At 44.6% G+C, this 20,685-nt stretch overlaps 1 protein-coding gene across 3 annotated transcripts in view; it reads left to right on the plus strand.

Moving 5' to 3' along the window:
• EPHB1 (EPH receptor B1) overlaps positions 1-20,685 on the plus strand; it is a 209,981-nt gene that overhangs the window by 2,263 nt on the left and 187,033 nt on the right. Inside the window, exon 1 of one of the 3 annotated variants that reach the window (XM_075570293.1) lies at positions 1,820-1,843. The exons of 1 other annotated variant lie outside the window; for it this stretch is intronic. The gene's annotated coding sequence lies outside the window, so the exon portion shown is untranslated. Of the gene's footprint in view, positions 1-1,819; positions 1,844-9,769; positions 10,072-20,685 lie in introns of those variants that run through there. One more of the 3 variants, XM_075570292.1, reaches the window with a different exon arrangement.

The raw sequence follows: 20,685 nt of genomic DNA on the forward strand, positions 1-20,685 counted from the left end.
TTCTATCTATCCCCTGCTGCTTCAATTTCTCCCCACACCAATCTCCCTATTTCTCTTCCTCTCCTAACCCAACCCTGTCTTGTTTCCTCTCCTCCCCTGCTATTTTTCTTTTGATGTAAGTAATGTAGCTGAAATAGTGTTCTGCCGTAGACCTTGGAACATTTCCGAGGCTCCTGACAGCTAATTCTGAATGTTGCATTGCCTGCTTTCTGTTGGTGTAGGGATAAGGACAGTGGAGTTTGGCTGAATATATTCACTGCAGCTCTCTACAGTAGAAATGAGGTCCATAGGTTCAGTTTTGACTTGTATAATTAAAGTATATATATGTATGAAGGGTATAACTGTACACGTTATTGATACATACAGTAGCATGGACAGAGCACTGCCTGAAGCAATTTATTCACATGATTAAGAAATCATTCTTAATAGTCCATAACAGACAACATAGAGACAAGGTATAGTTAGTTCCTGGCTGGTCACATTTCTCAGAATTGGGGATTTTAGCACAAATCTTTTTTTTATTGTGCTTTTCCCATCCCTTTTGCCCTCTGTGATTTGTAGTCCTTTTGTTTTTATAATTAGAAATCCAGGACTGCAAATCCCAGGATGCTAAAATCAGTATTGACCCAAGATGTCCTGGAAATCAGGTTGTTGACTTGTATTTATCAATGGCAGTACATAAACATTTAGAGGAAAATCATTATCTTGTGTAGGGGATTCTATGGACACATCATTTCTTACAGATGAAAACCCATATAAATCCTAAAACATATATTTTTTTGGAGCTGTGTATCCCATGAAAGTCTATAAGGACAAATACTTTCTTGTAGAGGGGGGTTCCTGTGTAGGGTTGCCAGGTGGCTTCTCCGCAAATATTGGACTCAATGGTGAAAGGTGCGTCAGGTCACTATGTCCAGGGAGGAAAATACCGGACACACACACATGTCCAGTATTACAATATCTCTCATTTTTTACTGGACAGAGTATCCAAATACAGGACAGTCCAGTTCAATACCGAACACCTGGCAACCCTATTCCTGTGCCTATAGGGACAAATCAATTATTGTAGAGCGGATTGGATGAAAGTATATGGGGCCAATTACTTCTTGCAGAGGGGTATTCCATGAGAATATAAGGAGAGTGAGTGGCTCAGTGAGTAAAGACACTTGGTACTGAGTTTGAAGCAGAGGAACCTGGTTCAATTCCTGGTGTCGGCTCCTTGTGACCTTGGGCAAATCACCTTTATCTCCCTGTGCCTCAGGCACCAAGAACATAGATTTTTTAAGCTCCAAGGGGCAGGTGTCTGCAAAATGTCTGTAAAGTGCTGCGAACAACTAGCAGCGCTATACAAGAACTAACAATTATTATTATAATTAAATACTGACTCAAAACATTTCTGGTAGTGGAAGATCCTGTTATAAGCTTTCAATTCCCTTAACTTGGGGAAAGTAAGAGTACGTGGAGCATATAAGTATGAATAGGTGTGAAGGCAAATGGCAAGTTCGAAGATGACGAAGACCGTGAATCCATATAGATGTGGATCTTCTGAATCTCAAAGCTCTAGCAATGCGCTGAGCGACTGTTTCTCTCTTCGCTGCCCGAGTGCCCATCCAAATCTGGGCAACAGCACAAGATCAGAGTTATCTCTCTGAACACAGGAGAGGAGCTCACACAAGGCATGTGCTGCATCTCCCACCATAATGCATGGACAGATTGCTGAGAGCAGGAAGGCTCTGAGAGAAGAGAGAGGGATTGGGTTTATACGGCCTCTACATGGCAAATTATAGAGCTAGCTGACAGTTTAACTGCTGGAGTATTCCAGAATGCATTATAGTGGCAGTGGGTAAGATTACAGATTCCAGTTTACGTTGTTTATTTTTTTATATTTTTTGGGTGGTTTCATTTTATCGGTGTTTATCAGTGTTAACAAAGGAAAATAATTGACACGTATGAATTCATTGTTTATCTGCACTTTTTTGTATTTTCCATACTTCCTTCAGGTGGCCTTTATATCCTATATGTGGCTGTGTTGCTACAAGAGGTAGAATTTGACACGAAAATATGCTTAATATCCTGTTTTTTATCGGTTTTAAATGGAAGTGCAAGATACTGTAATCAGTCGGTGGTGTTTTTTTTGTTGTTGTTAAAACCTAAAATCGGAATCCCTAAGTATGATATACTGTAACTGAGCTCTGCAAAATGCCAACCATCAACTCAATATAATTGCAACCCTGCCCAGAAGGACAGCAATGCATTTTCTTGTAGAGTGTGTGGTGGGTGGGTGGGGGGGGGGGGGGGTCTCGTGGTCCCGTGAAAGTCTGTGGTGTCAAATACTTTCTTGTAGATGGGGATCTCATGAAAGTCAATGGGGACAAATCATTTTTGTAGCGGGGGATACCCTGGAAAGCTATTATTTAAAAAAAAATCATATTTTATTTTTTTGGTGAAAGAGATCCAAGTCTGTGGAAATAAAGGTTCAGAATCAATGATACAACCCTGTGTTCAAATATAATGCAAAATGATATTTTCTGGGTCACTTAACATGGTCAATGCTGTGAGAACTCCATTAAATCGAAGCTGTATCCATCCCCTGAAGAAAGCTGAGAATGTACTGTGGCTGTTACAGAGATGACAATTTCCATGGACTAATCAGTAGGATTTCAGGATTTTGAGTCAATAAATGGCATTTTGCTTCCATCAGTGAGACTTTATTGAAGTCTATGAGACACTGATGATAAAAATTAATGAGACTGACTCCAGACCAGTGACATTTGACAAGTCTGTTGTTGTGCTGAGTTGAGTTAAGCTTTTGGGCCCTACTCTTTCCTTCCCAAAACATTTCGATGGTGACCACTTCAATACCCCCCCTTCTCTTCGTTTGGCAGACCCGTAGCTAAACATCTGCTGTTATATTTTTATCTCCCACAAAACAGGCCCGCTCTGTTCACAAGAGACCTGACTTGTGTCATTTTTCTGGAATCCCTTGAATTTTCAGCCATTCAGATTCGGAGGCCTTCCTGTTTGAGAGCCGACGACCTATTAATTACATTATAATTATATACAGATTCCTCAACAGGAGAAGCTGATCAGCAGGAATTCTTATGATTATGTTACAGACCTGTCACTGATTTTTTGAGAGTCTCTTTGATTTGGCGTCAGTCACTGATTTTGAGTACCAGCATCTTCTATACATCAACAGGGTCTCGCTGGGTTTTCCATTACGATGCTATTTTGTTGGTCCAGGAACTCCAAGTCTCACTGATGAAGGTATATGACATCTCTGATATTATGGAGCTGCAAATGCCCTTTCTGTCTTAAAAATGATGCCTACAGAGCCATTTTCTAAATAATCACCTGTTTCTAAATATAAAATTACAAAAATAACAACAACAAAAAACAACAACATCAACATGTCCCTCCCTTTCTGCGTTTCTGAATAGAAACAGGGTGGGAAACACAGGCGTCATGGCCATGTCATTTTTTAGTACTCGTTCTGGGGGGACGCTCTTGTTAAGAACAAAAAGGAACAGCGCCGATTACGGTGTTAGCCACTGCGTTAAGCATCTGCGTTGCTGGTCCCCTTGACAGTGAAAGGGTTAAGCATTGTGGTGAACTGTAGGGTGTTGGTTTTTAGTCCTACAATAATTTTGCTTTAGTTTTTTGCTGGTTCTTCCCTCTCTCCTCCCTCTCTCTTTCTCCCTCTCCACTCCCTCTTTCACCCTTCCCACTCTTCCTCCCTTCTTTCCCCACCTTTCTCCCCACTCTCCCTTCTCCCTCTCCCCGACTCTTTCCCCTTTCCCTCTCCCCCTCCCTTCTCTCTTTACCTCATACTCTCTCACCCTCCTCCCCCTCTCTCCCTCCTCCTCTTTCCCTCCTATCCCTCCACTCCCTCCCTTCTCTCTTTACCTCATACTCTCTCCCTTCCCCTCCCTTCTCTCTTTACCTCATACTCTTTCTCTCCCCCATCCCTCTCTCTCCCCTCTCTCCCTTCTCTATCCCTCCACTCCGTCCCCCCTCCCTTCCCCCTTTTCTCTCCGCCCTCTCTCTACCCTCCGTCTCCCCTGTCTCTTCACATATTTCTCTCTCCTCCTCCCTCTCTCACCCACTTCCCTCTCCTTCCGCTCCCTGTCTTCCCTCCTTCTATCTCCCATTAGGCTGCGCTTAAAGTGCCGGTGACGGCGACGCGACCGATGACGTCACCCTTCGCCGTTGCAATTCAAGTTTAGGCGACGTCGCTGGCTACAAGGCCAGTGACGTCATAAAAAAGGAAGGCAGATGGACGGAGAAGCTCTCTGATTGGCCACAAGGAGAGACTGTCGGCGAAAAAAATTACAGTGACTACCAGATTTTTGGTAGCGCTGTCGCGTGCACTATAAACGCCGACGACGGCAACATTGCATTTGTTTTGACGCAACATCGCTTTGCCGTCACGGCGCTAGCACTATAAGTGCAGCCTTATGTCGCTTAGAGCGACCTCGCTTACGACAGCACGAGCGGCGCGATCAAACGCATTGAGTCTATGGGAACATCGATAGAGAGCGAGCGCACGTGCACATGACTGATGGCGCAGCTGGTTTTTCGTGTGACAACATTTTTTGTCTTTGTCTTGCGATGGCCGGGTCACATGAGCGGTTCGCCCAATAAGGGCTAACCATCTCCGTGACGTCATCGGCCACGTCTTCGACGCACTTCCCCGTCGCGAGGATCTGTAGTCCACAGATCGCTCGGCTGACAGGTGCGTGCTAGGCCTTGTGCTCCGTCGCACGTGCCTGCACCATGAACTCCGCCTTACTCGCCACTCCTCCCCTGTTATCCCTTTCTCCCTCTCTTACCCTCTTCCTCTGTCCTCCTTCACATCTTACTCCCTCTCCTCCCTGTCCCTCTCCCTCCTCTCTCTTTCCATCTCAGTCCCTCTCTCCTTCTCCCTCTTTCCCTCTCGCACTCCCTCTTTCCCTCTCGCACTCCCTCTTTCCCTCTCATGCTCCCTCTTTCCCTCTCGCTCCCTCTTTCACTCTCGCTCTCCTTTCCCTCTCTCTCACTCACGCTCCCTCTTTCCCTCTCGCACTCCCTATTTCCCTCTCGCCCTCCCTCCTTCTCTTTCCCTCACTCTCCCTCTTCCACTCTCACTGTCCTTCTCGTGCTCTCACTCTTCCCCTGTCTCTCACTCTCCTTCTTTCCCTCTTGCGCTCCCTCTTTCCCTCTCGCTCTCCCCCTTTAATTCTCGATCTCCCTCTCTCCCCCTCGCTCTGCCTCTTTCTCTCTGCCCCCCCCCCCCCCCAGGGTTTCTTTCATTACATGTGCTGGCTGCTTTTGAAACATATGTTGTGTTTGTTAAGTCTCCGACAGCAGAGCGGTGCGTATCTGTGAGCAGAAGCACACACCTTATAAATTGGCCAGAGATAAGAATGCCTATTAATAAACCGAAACATTCTACGCGTTGGATTTTGTAACCCGCTCACACGCCACGCGCCCTGTGGTTGCATGTATCCATCAGGCTGGAGCATGACATTGTTCAGTAGTTTTCTCTATTGGTGTAAGAAATGTTTTGCACCTGGGCCCATTAAAGATGGCGCCATTGGGGTATATGTATCAACATAGAGAAAAGTGTGATTGGATGCTCTGCGGCATATGTTGCAACAGGTTTTTTTTTTTACATCTGATGATGAGGAGACTTTTGGGGGGCAAATAAAAGGTAAAGAGAGGGGTGCGGAGAAACGCAGAAAGAGAGCACTGATAGGGGATGGCGGCATGAGCACGGTGCCACGCCCCTCACTATTCTCCCTGGGTTAGTAGGTAAAAAAGGCGCCCTTCCCCATTGTTGTGGCTACTGGGGTGAGTATTTCTTCATTCCCCCCCCCCCCCTTTACCTCTTGCTTTCCTGCCTAGGGAGCTGATGGGGGAAAGCAGGCCAAGGGGCAGGAAGCAGGGGGGTGGGGGGGGGGGTAGAGAGGTTCATTCATTGGAGGAGCGGTCAGGCAGCAGCATCTACATGGGGAGGAAGTATATGCGAGCGGCAGTCACGCTGCTCTAGGGACAGAAATCTCCCCTCCCTTGTATTTATGTATAGGTATATGGTGTATGACGGTTATGGATGACTGTACCGGCAATGTATTTATGTATAGGTATATGGTGTATGACGGTTATGGCATGCCTGTACCGGCAATGTATTTATGTATAGGTATATGGTGTATGACGGTTATGGCATGCCTGTACCGGCAATGTATTTATGTATAGGTATATGGTGTATGACGGTTATGGCATGCCTGTACCGGCAATGTATTTATGTATAGGTATATGGTGTATGACGGTTATGGCATGCCTGTACCGGCAATGTATTTATGTATAGGTATATGGTGCATGACGGTTATGGCATGCCTGTACCGGCAATGTATTTATGTATAGGTATATGGTGCATGACGGTTATGGCATGCCTGTACCGGCAATGTATTTATGTATAGGTATATGGTGTATGACGGTTATGGCATGCCTGTACCGGCAATGTATTTATGTATAGGTATATGGTGTATGACGGTTATGGCATGCTTGTACCGGCAATGTATTTATGTATAGGTATATGGTGTATGACGGTTATGGCATGCCTGTACCGGCAATGTATTTATGTATAGGTATATGGTGTATGACGGTTATGGCATGCCTGTACCGGCAATGTATTTATGTACAGGTATATGGTGTATGACGGTTATGGCATGCTTGTACCGGCAATGTATTTATGTATAGGTATATGGTGTATGACGGTTATGGCATGCCTGTACCGGCAATGTATTTATGTATAGGTATATGGTGTATGACGGTTATGGCATGCCTGTACCGGCAATGTATTTATGTACAGGTATATGATGTATGACGGTTATGGCATGCCTGTACCGGCAATGTATTTATGTATAGGTATATGATGTATGACGGTTATGGCATGCCTGTACCGGCAATGTATTTATGTATAGGTATATGGTGTATGACGGTTATGGCATGCCTGTACCGGCAATGTATTTATGTATAGGTATATGGTGTATGACGGTTATGGCATGCCTGTACCGGCAATGTATTTATGTATAGGTATATGGTGTATGACGGTTATGGCATGCTTGTACCGGCAATGTATTTATGTATAGGTATATGGTGTATGACGGTTATGGCATGCCTGTACCGGCAATGTATTTATGTATAGGTATATGGTGTATGACGGTTATGGCATGCCTGTACCGGCAATGTATGTATGTACAGGTATATGGTGTATGACGGTTATGGCATGCCTGTACCGGCAATGTATTTATGTATAGGTATATGGTGTATGACGGTTATGGCATGCCTGTACCGGCAATGTATTTATGTATAGGTATATGGTGTATGACGGTTATGGATGGCTGTACCGGCAATGTATTTATGTGTATGGTGTATGACGGTTATGGCATGCCTGTACCGGCAATGTATTTATGTATAGGTATATGGTGTATGACGGTTATGGCATGCCTGTACCGGCAATGTATTTATGTATAGGTATATGGTGTATGACGGTTATGGATGGCTGTACCGGCAATGTATTTATGTATAGGTGTATGGTGTATGACGGTTATGGCATGCCTGTACCGGCAATGTATTTATGTATAGGTATATGGTGTATGACGGTTATGGATGACTGTACCGGCAATGTATTTATGTATAGGTATATGGTGTATGACGTTATGGATGGCTGTACCGGCAATGTATTTATGTATAGGTATATGGTGTATGACGTTATGGCATGCTTGTACCGGCAATGGATTTATGTATAGGTATATGGTGTATGATGGTTATGGCATGCCTGTACCGGCAATGTATTTATGTATAGGTATATGGTGTATGACGGTTATGGCATGCCTGTACCGGCAATGTATTTATGTATAGGTATATGGTGTATGACGGTTATGGCTTGTACTGGCAATGAGATGTTGGGGGAATGTTGGGTTATTTGCGGGTATTATTGTCACAGCTGCTGCAAGGTTGCTTCATTTGGGGGGATAAAACCCTGTCAGAGTTGGTGGGGGTGGTATTTGAGGTCTATGCTGGGCAGTTGGTGACAAGGAGCTGTATCCGCTGGGCAGTGGGTAAAGGGAACTGCCTCAGTATGGTCGATTAATTTGGAAGGAGTCAGGTGCTGAGCGGTACCTGTTCCCGGGGTATGGGGCCAAAGCTGGGTGCTATTCGTCTTAGTTTAGTTTAGTCTAGGTTTGGGGACTCTGGCAGGGTAAAATTGTTGTTAAGTGTTTGTATAATATTATGGTTAATGAAGGTGTGGCCACTTAAACCTCCAATTCGGTGTCTGTGGTTATTTCCTATTAAGGGGGAAGGTTTTGGTTAGGAAGGGATAAGAGAATGATGAGGAGGCAGCTCAAGGCTACAAGTTCACGTGATAATCTCGTTATAATCTCTCCCCAACTCCTCCTACTGGCACACCCCAAGGGGCAAGCTGGAGGCCGGGGGGGGGGGGGGGGAAGGGCTGGGGGACAACAATTGGAGAAAAATACTTTGTATGTAGGTGCAGAGTGAAAATGTCCCGCTTTTGCCCCACAATTGCCTTGATACATTGACTCCATTCTGGTTCTCTGGAAACTGATTGGAAATCTTGCTGCATTATCTTCCTCTGTAGGGCACGATCTCCTTACCAGCATTTAACACGTCTCGCGTGTTGTGATATTTGGTATTGAGCTACTTTTCTGTCAGGATTTTGGGCTCACAATGGTAAAGCTAACGTTAGAGAAAAAGATGAAGAAACCTTTTCAGAAGGTGTTACTGTATATCTCTCAGGTCATCGACTGCTTTTTCAGTACATTCATTTACAGCTACCTGTGCTGAGACAGGGTTTTCTGCCTGCGATAAAACTGCGTTGCTGGCCCCTCTGGCAATAAAAAGGGTTAAGATTTCCATCAAATAACATTTCTCATCAAAAAAGGGGATGGCTGTGGTGTGAAAGGTGCAATTCCACAGAGTGGGCCAGCTGAATTTCTTAAGGGCCTCTGAATGGGAAAGTGTTTGTCAATCAAGTGTTTTCTTTATAGGGTAAAGCTATGGGGAGGTGGGTGGGGGGGAAGGGGAGGGACTCAGGCTGTACAGGCACTTGCTAATCACAGCCAGAGAAAATCAAACCCGCCGAACTAAATGAAAAATAGGTGTCAGATGTGGGTAAAAAAGATCATTTGGGCAGTGTGGGCATGATTTCTAAGGCTGCGCTTATAGTGCCGGTGACGCAACATCGCGTCAACACAAATGCATTGTCAACGTCGTCGGCGCTTATAGTGCACGCGACGACGCGACCAAGCGACAGCGCTACCAAAAATCTGGTAGTCACTGGTATTTGATTTTTTCGGCGACGATCTCTCCTTGTGGCCAATCAGAGTGCTTCTCCTTCCCTCTGCCTTCCCCTTTTATGATGTCACTGGTCTTTTAGCAAGCGACGTCGCCTAAACTTGAATTACAACTATCGCAATCGCGATGCCGACGGGTGACGTCATCGGTCACGTCGCTGGCACTATAAGCGCACACTTAAGGGGATTCAATCCTAATGTTCAGTGTGTGAAGTTACATTGTTCAGCAGGTATGAACAATAAAGTTATAGTGGCCTCTCACTGAAGTAAGGGGGGCCTATGACAGAAATAGGCTGACTTACTAGCCACTCCCCAGGGAAGGGGGGGGGGGGGTGGTGCTCTTCTATATAGTGTAGAGCAGTGAGTGGGAGTCAGTCTGTTCAAGTAAGGAGTGCTAACGGAAGAGATGACTGAATGTGTATATTCTGCATAGAGAAGTGGCTGAGGCCGAGCCCAAGCTGGGATAGGGTACAATGATGTACAATTCAGTGCATGTACTATGAAGATGAATAAACCTCAGTCAAATATACATCTGGTGTAGTCTTTGAAGCATGGTAATGACTAACGGAAGAAGATTTGTCCATGAGGTGCATCCTAAAGCCTCAGGATCCTCTTGGACTGGAGGCGCTGACCACTGAGGAATTCATTGCAAACCTGTCCTGATACTCCCCACACCACCGCGGAGATCTTCGGCCTTCTGTTTGCCTCACAGGTAGGACCACAGCAGCCACAGAATACACTTGTAGCAAGAACATTCCCAGAGGGTAGGGGAAATAGGGCTACACTAGGGTAGATCATGTCCTGTGGCCTTGGCCAGCGCAGGACGAGATCTACATTGAGGAAGGAACGGAAGAAGTGGTCCTGTGATCGAGGACCTGGAGGGGCTCTGGTGCCACTGCTCCTCCGGCACCAAAGGGTTAAAGATATTCTTTTACCTTTTTGAAAGTTCCTCCTTGTGCATTCCTGCTCCCATCTCCTAATATTTACTGGACTTTTCTAGGTGGGAGAAAGTCCCTGTTGGCCAGGATAGGACAACATGCCAGACAGGATCAGATAAAGGTTTAATTCCAGTCTGATGATGACACTGTCCTCATTTGCGAGGAAGAAGGCAATAAACAGAGTCTCCGTGAACCAGCATTTCTTTCAACTATAATTATTTTGGACGTCAATGTTGAGAATTTATCCATCGAGTAGAATTGAAGTTGTAGGATAGTACTGTATTTGAAATTGTCCCCTTGACTTAGCCAGCACCGTATTAGGTCTGTCTTCCCAAACTTAAATAAACACATTGATGTTAGAATTAGTGGAATGTAATTTGGCCAAGAAAAGGCAAAGAAGACCCAATGCTACATCCAATATCAAAACTATTAATTTATATACTATCTGTTGTTCTTCTCATAAGTCAGGGTCATTAGTTAATGCTTTAGTTAAAGGATCAACTAATGACCCTTACTTATGAGAAGAATAACAGATAGTATTTAACTTAATAGTTTTCATATCTGATGTAGCATTGGGGCTTCTTTGTCTTTTGTTGTACACATTAGGTCACTTCCCAGTAGCACTCCTGCGGGGACTGTGTGTTTGTTTTTGAATATAATTTGTCACCACATTTATTAATAAAACATAAAAACAAGAAATAACTTAACGCTTCCCCAGGGAGAACATGTTCTCACTGAACACTGTAACATAAAGCCTCTCGGATACTCGTAACTCAAACCCCCAAATCACAACCTCAGCCTCAAGTCTGACGACACTGTAAATAAACATTACATCGTGGGAGGTCACTCTCATACCTGCCGCATTAGCCACGTATGACACCTCCCCCATGACCTCACCTCAAGAGGTCCACCGACCTCCACAGGTCCCCACAGCCAACCTAACACAATCCTGCCCCTGCTGCAACGTCAATGAGCAATTATCTCCACAACTCAAAACCCCTTAACCAACATAAAGCATGCCACACTTCCAAAGGGAACCCCTAACCTTATACACAAACCGAGAGAGGGATGATTGGACTTCGCCATGTTCTTCACCGAAAAGAGAGGCAGGATCAAGGTAAGTGTAACCATATATATACCTACCCCTCCAGTCCAAGCATAACACCTCACATTCTGCCATTTTGTCCTACCCCCTATAGCCCCTAACAACCCCTAAGAGGTGAAACTCGTCATGTTAATCAGTTTGGAGCTCTCTTTGCCACATGTGTTCAGCTAAAAACTAATTTTGGGTGGGAATACACCTTTAAATTCACTTTAAAACGGATTTTCACAGGTTGTGTTTAAATAGTGCCCTGTGTCTATGGACTTAAGGATTATTTCTCTAAGATTGCTGAGCTACTGCAACAGAAATGTCAAGTAAGCATTACATGGCTGAACAATGCATCCCGCAGAACCGTATATCAAATCAGACACTTTTCACACTTCCTAGGAACTGCTCAGACAAACTGTTTATTTTAAGATTTGCATAACATATTTTTGATGTCTCATGATCCCAGATTCTCCCATCTCATGGGAGATATAAAAGATGAATACAAAGAAATGTGTTGTCTTGAAAACAGTGTATAGTTTTCTAGGATGATGATGATGGGAGGGTTATGCATGGGTCGGGTTAGAAACCCTTGATGCTGTAATATCTTGTCATAATACTGTACTCTGTGCTTGGCAAACAATGCTGAGGTATTGGTGCGGTGTGTGTGCTTGGCAAACGATACTATGGTACTCCTGTGTATCTAGCACCCTATGCTGTGGTATTTCTGTGGTGTTGGCACACTATACTCTGGTACTCCTGTGTTTCTGGCACACTATGCTGTGGTATTTCTGTGGTGTTGGCACACTATACTCTGGTACTCCTGTGTTTCTGGCACACTATGCTGTGGTATTTCTGTGGGGTTGGCACACTGTACTCTGGTACTGCTGTGTATCTGGCACACTATGCTGTGGTATTTCTGTGGGGTTGGCACACTGTACTCTGGTACTCCTGTGAATCTGGCACACTATGCTGTGGTATTTCTGTGGGGTTGGCACACTATACTCTGGTACTCCTGTGTATCTGGCACACTATGCTGTGGTATTTCTGTGGGTTTGGCACACTGTACTCTGGTACTGCTGTGTATCTGGCACACTATGCTGTGGTATTTCTGTGGGTTTGGCACACTGTACTCTGGTACTCCTGTGTATCTGGCACACTATGCTGTGGTATTTCTGTGGGTTTGGCACACTGTACTCTGGTACTCCTGTGTATCTGGCACACTATGCTGTGGTATTTCTGTGGGTTTGGCACACTGTACTCTGGTACTCCTGTGTATCTGGCACACTATGCTGTGGTATTTCTGTGGGGTTGGCACACTGTACTCTGGTACTCCTGTGTATCTGGCACACTATGCTGTGGTATTTCTGTGGGTTTGGCACACTGTACTCTGGTACTCCTGTGTATCTGGCACACTATGCTGTGGTATTTCTGTGGGGTTGGCACACTGTACTCTGGTACTCCTATGACTCTGGCACACTATGCTGTGGTATTTCTGTGGGGTTGGCACACTGTACTCTGGTACTCCTGTGTATCTGGCACACTATGCTGTGGTATTTCTGTGGGTTTGGCACGTTGTACTCTGGTACTCCTGTGTATCTGGCACACTATGCTGTGGTATTTCTGTGGGTTTGGCACACGGTACTCTGGTACTCCTGTGTATCTGGCACACTATGCTGTGGTATTTCTGTGGGTTTGGCACACTGTACTCTGGTACTCCTGTGTATCTGGCACACTATGCTGTGGTATTTCTGTGGGTTTGGCACACTGTACTCTGGTACTCCTGTGTATCTGGCACACTATGCTGTGGGATTGCTGCGGTTTTGCAGTGATATTAATTTGGTTACCCACACCCCCGTAACGCTGCTCTATCACTGCCGTGGTAGAGTTCTGTACTGGCATGTCTCTAACATTGCTATGGTAATGTGTATAATTTACACCGCTCATCTTTCAGTCACAAAAAGGGCCAGCTGGCCTCTCCCTCAGATGTATCCATCTCTCCCCCCCAGGTCAGAATACATGATGAATCCTGGGGAAGGCAGGATTTGTTCTGATCTCTCACAGGAAGCCCAGCTTGTTTTTCTTTTCCTCCCCTCCTTCCTGCCGTTCCTGGATGCAGCTGGAACGCTTTTTCCCAATGATCAGACAGGCGAAAGGCCCTTTGAACTTTGTTGCTTTCCAGCTTCGGATTGTGCCAGCATAATGTCCCCTTATTCTGGGTGTGTTGAACCTTTTTTCCCCCCTTTACCATTGTGTAATTTTGGATTATTTCGCATGGTCAGCAAATACACTCACTCCGGCGGAATGCTGATGTTTTTAACCCCTTCGTGGCCATAGGAGTTTGTGCTGCAGTTATAACCTGAGATCTGTTTCTGCCTCTCTCCTCCTCCTTAAATTCCACATCGCCTGCAATATTTGCCTCCTCTCCTTTATTCCTTTGAGTGCCCCATGAAGTAGCCAACACATCAGAGTCTGGCATTCCAAGAAGTCCCATGACAAGGAGTCTACGTCGCGGGCTGGCAGCTCGTTTTCTGGGGGTGATTGCGTTCTGGAAGACTTTTTTTCCCCGTTCGCATTACCAGTGACACCCCGCAATCATGTGATCACTCTGAGGAGCGGTCATGTGATCGGGGTATGCCGAAGAAGCAGTGGCACGCTGGTTCCCAGGCCTCTCCAGCAATTAATGGGTTACAGGCATACCCCGGTTTAAGGACACTCACTTTAAGTAGACTCGCGAGTAAGTACATATCGCCCAATGGGCAAACGGCAGCTCGCGCATGCGCCTGTCAGCATGTCCTGAACAGCAATATCGGCTCCCTGCCTGTACCGAAGCTGTGCGCAAGCGGGGAGACTATAGAGCCTGTTGTAAATAACGCATTTGTATTAGTTATGCACATATATGATGTTTGCAGTACAGTACATGCATCGATAAGTGGAAAAAAGGTAGTGCTTCACTTTAAGTACATTTTCACTTTACATACATGCTCTGGACCCATTGCGTACGTTAATGCGGGGTATGCCTGTATTACTCTTCAATCCTCTGCCATTCTTATACATCTGCTCTCTATTTACCTTCTTATCCTCCGGCACCCTTCTCAATGCCTTCTCTGTCCCGCTCACCTTGTCTGCTGTGCCGGAAATCTTTGACAGCAAACCCAGTACAATTTCAATGGTCGTGTCACGTTTAGCTTTCTATCCAGTTGGTACAAACAGTGTTTATCTTGATTGCTAATTAGTCAAGTCAGCAGGCAAAGTGTGTGCCATGTACACAATATTGCATTACAACAATATTGTATTATTATATTGCATATCATACTTGTTATCTTGGTTAATGTTGCACTGGATTTCTGACCCACCATACCATTAAAAAGGAAGTTGAGGAATATACATGGCATTTGTGTTTCGCCCCAATATGCTAAGCCAAAGTTAATGTGTAGAACATCCCAACCAAATATTGAGAGAGAAGTCCCCTTTCACATAGTGTCAGAGCCAAGATGCTGTATGGCTGTGAGACGAGAAGACATCTGGCCAAATTCACAGCCATTGGCAGAACAGGAAGATGAAGCCATTGTCCGTGGGGATACTAATATCTCTGCTATAATAATACAATTCCTGTGGTTCACATAAAGGCTAGGAAGTAAGATCTGGAACCACAAACAGGAGAATTAATCAAATTAAACCACTTCTCCCACTAGGGACTTGGCTTTCAGAACACCTGGCCTCTTACTCCAGATGTGTTCTCCCCACAGGAACTTGTAGTGAGGATTGAGTGTCCTGCATTAGCGCTTATACATTTCTTTCATGCGAGGCCATGAGGTTTAATGGCAGATCGTTGGGATATTGCTATCAAGAAGTGAGGCAACATTTCGTTACCGCCAGCAAGCCCTACTGCTGCTTACAGACCTTAACATGCTGCCTGTGAAGCAATACAGACTTCCTACACCACAGACCAGTGATTGAAGTGTCTTAAAAATAAAAATGAGCAATACTGTGTCTGATTTAATACATTTGTAAGCAGCAAGGTATAGTAGCTCTTTGTAAAACTGTTTATGACATACTTATGTTCTAAAAACAGAAAGGAGGGGCTTTAATTGTTTTTTTTTTCTTTAGAAAAGGCAGCAAAACTGGGTTTCTAAATAAAAGTGGAGTGGTACTCCTGGTTTGTAAATAGACAAGTGGTGGTATTCATGGGCCAGTACCATCACACTCAGACCACTGGCTAAGAGCACCAAGGGCCATATTGTGTAAGCAGTGCTAAGACGTAAGGCAAATGGGCAGCGAGGTGCCTTACGGATTAGCGTCGCTTAGTAAACATGACCCGACATAGTGTTTTCCGGAGGCTAAAAAAACATCAATAATTTCTAGGGCTCCAGTTTTAAAGCAGCAGGGGGGTTGGATGGGAAGCAGGGGGTCTCTGGAACTAATATTAACCAGGTTCAGCTCCAGGACTTTTATGTAAAAAAAAAAAAAAAGAGGGGGGAGGGGCAGGGCTGCTGCTTTAACCGTAAGGTGGTGGTGGGTAAAACGGGCAAAACCATCCGTCTTGCCCATAACCCAATAGAATATCACCATATCTTCCATTGGTCTTTCAAGGACATCTTGGTCACTTTTTAAATCACTTGCATTGCAAAAGGGTTTCATTGTGTCATCTTCTGATGAATTCTTCAGTTGCCTGGATAAATAAATAAACCAAAATGGTGCAAAATAAGCACGTTTTGCTTCTTTTCCTTCTTTCGCTAATGGATTCCCACAAGGCCAGGGGCAGCTTTTTAACCATCTTTCTGTTCCCAAAAGCAATGCTAAAAGACCAGGCATTAGTGTGAGTGCTTTCATTTTATTGTGGCTCCATTATACTGTATGTTCCTCTGCTGTTGGAAAGGCCCTGCTGATTTCCATGGAGTTCTGCTGTCCTCTTTGGCAGCTACTGCACTCTTCTATCATCTATAATGAGAGGAAAAGAATATACCTCCTTAATGAACACACATTCCCTCTGAAGGCAGGTACAGAAGATCAAAAGAAGATTAAGTTGCATTAGGATGGATTACGCTCTGCTAATGTCTCCTCTTGTTTTTCTCACCCAGGCTAATCCCTTTGTTACTTTCACCTTGTGTCTTTCACTGCAAAGGAACCTTCCAGTGGTATAGGGGACCCCCACTTCAATATCCTCCAACATGTGAGATTAACCATCTCACCAGGATGAGGTGGAATCTGTGCGTTTTGGGTATCTTCATTGTGTGTTTGTGTCATTTTAGTGTGCTTATCTAGCTAATACTTTGCGTATATCAGCAATGGTCCAAGTATGTAGTCGGAGTGGACCGATGCTTGGTGTGTGCTGGTCAAGAAAGCAAAGACAAAATAGTACAGTGCAGAGAAGAAGATAACCAGAAGGAATGATGGGTTGCAGAAGGTGAAGCAGAATTACAGCATCTGTATTGGTCTTGTAGAGGTGGAGGTTCATTGCAAGTTATGATACCTTTTAATAGACCAACATGAGTGAAATACTTGATGAAAAGCCCTGCTGGACTTGAAATGTTGTGTTACTGTTTGCGTGCTCCAGAGCAGGGGTCCCCAGGTAGTGCCTGGGAGCACCATGGCGCCCCACCAAGCCTTTTGTGGGTGCCCGCAACTGACTGGCCAACCAGTTGATTATATGGCGTAGCTCAGGCGTCTCCAACCAGTCGATTGGTAGCTCGCTGGCTGCCAGTAGCTCACCGCAGTGCCGCCGATAGCTGCTACGTGCCTCTCTTGCCTGTATGCGCCCAGAAGTGGGGCCCAACTTATGTGTCCGGCGCCGCACTAGAGGCTTCCCTCCAGGTAAGTGTTTTTTGTGTGTCTGTGTCTGCACGTGCGTGTGAATTGGTTTGTGCGCGCCACTCTCTCCTGCACTCTCATGTGCCCTTGGGCACAAAAAAGTTGGAGACCCCTCCCTGCTCCAGAGTGAAGGATAAAACATATTTGTCACTGACTTGACTTGGAAGTCTTCCACCTTCCTTGAGAGAAAACCAGTCCGAGAGAAAACCCAGTCCGTTCTGAGAGTGCTCTTAGCCTCTGAAGTGTTGTGGCATGCCCAGACCACTTAGGCTAAGTACCTTTTCAATACATTTGCTATTTATTTTGCTCACACTATATCTTAACTTTTGTTCTATAGTTCTTTATAGTCGTACTGCAGTTTGCAGGCCAGTCTCTTCACAAGTGCCGTCTTCAGATGTCGTGATGCGCAGTAGAGGGGAGAAAAGGATAAATACAGTACTCACCAAAGTCACTGATATAATAGTGAAAAAGTAAACATTTTAGGAAGTCTTTATTTGGACAGTAGAATGCATTATGGAATAAATTGCAGCAGAGCGAGGTGCGAGGCGAACAGTTTGGTGAAGTTTGCAAGGTGATGTCAGGCTGACAGTACTGTGATAGTCTGCAGGATGTGTTTTCGAGAGTCATTTTAACTCGCTAATCCTATTCTAGTCCAACGATGAGTATACTCACAGTACATGCCCCATAACCTTTTGAATGTTAGCTGCATGTTTCATTCCTTCAGATTTTATGCTTTTTCCTTAAAATTGAAATCTTATTTCCCTATTTCCTCATGGATAGCTAATCATACGTCATATCATTTCTTCTTCGTTACATTTCATGAGACATTTGGCCATGGGTCGTACAACACTAAAGTGTCAACACCCTGTCTCAGGCGTGGCAGAGTTTAGGACTGAGGTATATTGATCCTTATGTTGGTTTAACCCTAAATTATACAGGGGGAAAGGGGAGGGCCAAGGTAAACAAGTGTATCTATGAAAAGACCAGTGTGTAGTTCAGTTTGGGCTTAATTCAAAAGCCTAATAGAAAACAAGTCAGGAAAAATGCAGTCACATTTTCAAACTTTGCTTTTTTCATTTCCAGCCTTCGAATCCCCTTCAAATCTTCATCACATCAGGTCTTATGTAAAATATTTTATTTAACGAAGGTGTCCCTAACTCTTCATTTTCTGAATGTTTGCAATTTCTAACTGCCCTTATTTCTGCACCTTCTTGTCCTCCCCATCACGACTGTCCCTTTTGTCTGCAAGTCTTCCATGTCTTTGTCCTTCTGTCGGTTCTGTTGGTCTTTCTCTTCAAGTCTGTCTACCACTGTCCCTTTTCACTACCTTTATGTCTCTGTCCCCGCATGCTCCACCTCTCCCCTTCTGTCACTGTCCCCTTTTCCCTCTTTCTTACCCTGTCTTTCCCCTTTTCTCCGTCTCTTCTCCTTTTCCCGCAAGAGGGGGAGTTGGAATCCTGGCTGAATTTCCCTGCTCTCCCTGAAGCTCAGGAGCATTGACAGACACTGGACTAGTTAGGCTTGACACAGTTCTACCGTGTATAACAGCTGGGAGGGGTGGGCAGCCTTAGAATACCAGAGGGGAAGATGAAAAGTTAGTTCCCTGCTATAATCGACTATCACAGATCCAGAGAGGTCACCGCTATCCATTTACTTACCGCAGGTTTCGACTCGGCTGAATCATTTTCAAACTTTTTAGCCGTGGGGCCTGAGCCGGTTCATTATCGCACTCAGTTGGGTCCTGTTGATACAAAGATAATTGCTTTTGCTCAAGAAAACATGAAAAACGCGGCTGAAACCCTGGATCTGTTGTGAATTTCACTCTCCCGTCTCTCTTCACTGCCTAACAGAAATTTAACGATATACTTTCAGGCAGTAATTGAGTTACATGCAGCCTTTAAGAGTAAAAAACAGACTGATCCTCACCTGTGCCATCTGGAGTTTGGGATTCAGTCCTCCTAATAATATCCATATTCAAAACATTGGATTGTTAACTCTTTGAGCAAGAACTGCTGGCATTATTTTGCCTCCAGTGGCCTGATATTTAATGGAAAGTCAGTGACATTCTGTGCTACTGTATGTATCATTTTATTTATATAGAACAACAGTGTAACCAGCGCTTTGCAAAATGACAATACAAGCGACATAAATGACAAACAATGGGGATCGGCACGACAGGTAAATGACAATATAAGGTAAAGGGAGACGCTGCCCGGAAGTTTTCACATAAATCACAGTATACTACTGTACATTAACAAATCCATGGCATTATTATTATCATTTATTTGTAAAGCGCCAACATATTCCGCAGCGCGGTACAATGGGGTTACAGAGTTATGTATATTACACAAACAGAATGACATACCAAATAATGACAAACAAGCGCAAACAGATACAGAAGGTAATAAGGGCGCTGCTCATGAGAGCTTACAGTCTAGAGGGAGTGAGGGCAGTGTTGGAACAAAAGTTAAAGCTGATACAGTACTCATGGAATGTCTGAGATATGTTATATTGTATGTATGTGTATATTAATGCACTCAGCACTTCACAGCAGTAATACACGTGATAATCATTTAAATAAGAAATAATACAAATAACACATGATGGGAAGAAGCGCTTTCAGACATAAAAGTGACATTTAGGAAAAGGAGTCCCTGCCCCAAAGAGCTTACAATCTATATTGTGATATAATAATATACAAATGTTTTCTAGCAGCACCATGGAATCGTACAGAAAGTCTGCGATGCTTTGTGGGACTGACCGTGTATTAGGGTGCGTTACGCCTATTTTGATCCACTTGCGAGCCTTTTTGGGAAGCGACTATAGGAGAAGTTAGCAGAGGAAATACCTTAATCATTTAATGAGATGTACTGTATTAACATTTGAACCTATAGCAGGTGCAGTTTCCTCTTATGTCAAAATAATTTGGCCAGCTATAGGTTGGCATCAATCTCTGCTCCTTAGAGATTTGCGTCAAATATAATAAACAAGATGAATTGATGCAGATACATTTGTTTTGGAACAAATTGGACCATCGTGATACATACACCATATCCACTACATTATACTGGGGTATGTTGAGCTGTCACTGTGGCCAGAGGCACAAATACATCTGTACACTGGTTGCAATAATTAAAAAACACAAGCTGACCCTGTGTGTACAGTGTGTGGAATTTCAAAGGGATTTAAATGACATAAGGAGTACAGGGTTGGCTTGTGCATGACCTGGAGCTATGCAGTAACTCAATACACTTGAAGCCTCCCTTCAGCACTGCAGCTACAGCAGAACTTCCTGAGCTGTGAGCACTGAGCACAGAGCTCGGAATTCCCAGAGGTAGATAATTCCGAGCCTGCAGAGTGTCTGTCAACACTGCCGGGTCCTGGTATACACAACTGGGCTGAAGTCAGCTCTTATAACTCAGAGCACACACACTGGGGCTGGGAACTATTTTCATAAGCTGGGTGTTATTTGAACCCGAGGGACTTTTAT

This window comes from Ascaphus truei, chromosome 14, assembly GCF_040206685.1.
Source record: "Ascaphus truei isolate aAscTru1 chromosome 14, aAscTru1.hap1, whole genome shotgun sequence".
In the NCBI taxonomy this organism is placed as follows: Eukaryota; Metazoa; Chordata; class Amphibia; order Anura; family Ascaphidae; genus Ascaphus; species Ascaphus truei.